The following is a 3,502-nucleotide window of genomic DNA, read 5'->3' as shown; positions in this document are numbered from 1 at the left end:
TCTAAATGTGGTGCTGTATCCCGTGGGGGATCCCAGAACAGAACAAGAACATCGGTGGAAAAACCGGAAATGCGAGGAAAGCCTGGAATGCAGTGAACTGTAATGTACCAGTGTTAATTTCTTACCTGGGACGAATGTACCCTAGTGATGTAAGACGTCAACATCAGGGGAAGCTGGGTGACAGGTATGTGACGTGTGGTGACAGGTAATATGTAAAATCTCTTTGCCACTCTTTTATAAATCTGTAAGTCTCTCAACATGAAAAGTTTAAAAATAAAAGAGGTTAAGTGACTTGCCTGAGGCCGCGTGGCTGGTTAGCAGCAGAGCGAGGAATAGGTCCCCAGCCACCTGCTACAGAGTCTGTGCTTGTCACCACCACACTCCACCACCCAGAAGGCCACTGTCACCTGCTCTCCCCAGCTTTCACCCAGGGCTGCAGGTGCCCACGGCCATGGTGCCAGCTGCTGGACAGGCATATGCTCAGGGCCTGGCTGGGAGTTGCCAGGGCGGGGACCTTCCCCAGGGCAATGTGGGGTAGTAGGAAGCGCGCACACCTGGATCCATGGTCAGTCCCATCCTGCCCCAGGCTAGTCCCAGGACTTTGGGTAAGTGAATCCTTCCCTGAGATTTCTTCTTAAGTTACCCAAATCCTGACCGTCTTCTGATGCCCAGTCCAAGCCTCATTTTCTCCGTGTCGTGGTTTCTCCGTGGGCGTCCTCTATGTATGTAACCAAGGGGACTCCGTGCCCCAACCTCTGTTCGGTGATGTCCTTGACGTGTCAAAAATAATCTCTGCTCTCTCAACGGCACCTGCACAAGCCAGGCAGGGCCTTCCAGGAAGACTGAGTCCCGATTCCATGGGGCTGCGCTCCCAGTTGCGAGGTCTGACCTCTTCCCTGACCTAGGGTTGCCGTCCTATCAGCCTCCTGCGGTTTCTACCTCACCTTATCTGAGTGTCTGCCTTTCGCTTCTGCGATTCTCTGACACCTGCTTATAGACAGTCTTCTGTTGCTTCTATTGGGGCCCCTGGCTGGCTCAGTTGGTTAAGCGTCCGACTTCGTCTCAGGTCATGATCTCACGATTTGTGAGTTCGAGCCCTATGCTGGGCTCTGTGCTGACAGTGTGGAGCCTGCTTGGGATTCTCGCTCTCCCTTTCTCTCTGCCCCTCCCCTGCACTCTCTCTCTTTCTCTCTCTCTCTCTCTCAAAATAAATAAATAAACTTAAAAAAAAAATTCTATTGGGAAAACAAAACCAGCAAGTGCTGTGTGACCCTGTGCACAGCCTAAAAAATGGAGTCACTTCTTCCCAAGGAAGAAGCCAACCCCATCGCTACAATGCTTACACCCACTTATATTTGTTGTTCTTGTTAGAACAACTCAGCAAAATAAAATTCCGGTCCATTGTTGGACAACATTGTTTCACACATACAACAAACGTGAAAAAACAAACAGCAACTTCATATACAGGAAAAGGGAGGAAAAGAAACCTTTTATTTTTGGCCCCTTTTTAACCATCTCGTACAAACCAACAGCTTAGAGTACAGCCAAGTATATACACAAAAAAAGTTACTACATTACTTGGAATAAAATTTTTGTTGTTTTTGCTCTTTTTACAAGTTTTTTTTTCTTTTCTCTTTGAGATTGTAGTGAACATGGTCACACCATAAATAAAGCCAGAAGTAGGACAGAGAACACTCTGAAGGCAGGTTGTGGAGTTGGCTGGCTTGGAGTTGAATCCAAACTCTGCTGTAAATTAGCTGTGCGACCTAGACCTGGTTTCTTAACCTCTCTGAGCCTCACCACTTTTCATCTGTAAAATGGGAATAATCACACCCACCCCTTAGGGTTGTTTCAAGAATTCAATGAGCTGATACATATGTGGCTCTTCTCACAAGACCCGGCCATAGGAGTTTACTAAGTAGTAGCTTTTGTTGTTAGCATGATTGGTGTTAGAAAAATTCTTACAAGAGAAAAGTTTCACTTGGTCTTCATGCATGGCTAGCAGCCTATCGTGGAGAAAAACTCCACTTTGTAGCTATGTCCAATCAGCTATTGCTGCATAATAAATCACTTCAAACTTCTGTGACTTAAAACAGCAATCATTAGTTTTCCTGTGAGTGGATTGCCCGGGGTCAGCTGGTGTAGACTGAGTTGGATGGGTAGTTCTATGGGTCTTTGTTTTCTTTTTAAATTTATTTATTTATTTTGAGAAAGACAGAGACAGCATGAGCTGGGGAGGGGCAGAGAGAGTGGAAGAGAGAGAATCCCAAGTAGGCTCCGTGCTGTCGGCACAGAGCCCGACACAGGGCTCAAACTCATGGAACCATGAGATCACGACCTGATCTGAAACAGAGAGTTGGACGCTTAACTGACTGAGCCACCCAGGTGCCCTTCTATAGGCCTTGAATGGACAGAAGTCTGAAGCTGGCTGGCTGGCTGGCTGGGGTGGGGATGGCTCTTTCGTCCTCCTCCATGGATCACTAGGCTAGCCTGAGCATGCCCTTCTCGTGGCATCGTCGGAGGTGCAAGGTGGGGAAGCCCTGTGGGGGAAGCACTTGTCAAGGCTCTGCTTTTGTGATACCTGCTCACATCCTATTGTCTAAAGCAAGTCTCGGGGCTGAGCCGGGAGTCAGGGATGAGGAAGGGACTCTTGCCCACAATAGGAGAACATGCAAAGGACACGGATACAGGGAAGGGTGAAGAATTGCGTCCCTTGGTGCAGTCAAATCTACCACATTCGGCCTTTATGACCCAAATTATTCAGGTCCTCCCCCGGACCCCATTCAAAATTCACTACCATAGCAAGAATCCAAATCAACCAATGGCATCAAGCTTGGAGTCTACTTTCTCATGATCTACGTCAAGTCCAGACACAGCTAGATCACGTCTACCTTCAGAGACCCGTGGACAGCTGCCCATCTTCCATGCCTCCAACGTACAGTGGTAAACTGGGAACAGGATATCTGCCATGAACACTGCCATTCAAACCAGCAAAGAAGGACTTCCATAGTGGTCCCTGGTCCGCAGCAATTCTGAAATCCTGCTGGGACAATGTCTCTCGTTACCCCAGCCCACAGGGCAGGTAACATTCTCTGATTGGCCCTAAGATCTGCTTCTGGGAGAGGGTCCCCTCTCCCCTGTTCTCCACGGCTCCTGCTCCAGCCTCTTTTCTGTCACCTTCCCGGGCCACTTCTGAAGGCATCATGAAACACAGCCTTTAAACGATCACATTGCCTCCTACCCTGAGGTCTGTTTACATTTTGAATGGTCTCTGTCTCTTTAATTGAGACTGGGAGTCCTTTTGTCAATACAACTGTTTACAAAACCCCTGTGGGTTCCCTATGTCTTTGATGCCATTCTACTTTTTGGGCCAAAACCATATCAACAGAACAGATGCTAACTTCTCTGTAGTCCTTCTAATACTGTCTGCACATCCAGTAGTTATTTTCTGAGCCCATCTCGTCGTTTAGTACCTTACCAACCACACTCATAAGAGCCAACC

This window comes from Panthera leo, chromosome B3, assembly GCF_018350215.1.
Source record: "Panthera leo isolate Ple1 chromosome B3, P.leo_Ple1_pat1.1, whole genome shotgun sequence".
Classification (NCBI taxonomy): domain Eukaryota; kingdom Metazoa; phylum Chordata; class Mammalia; order Carnivora; family Felidae; genus Panthera; species Panthera leo.
The sequence above is the reverse complement of the archived record's forward strand: the minus strand, read 5'-3'. Positions refer to the sequence as shown.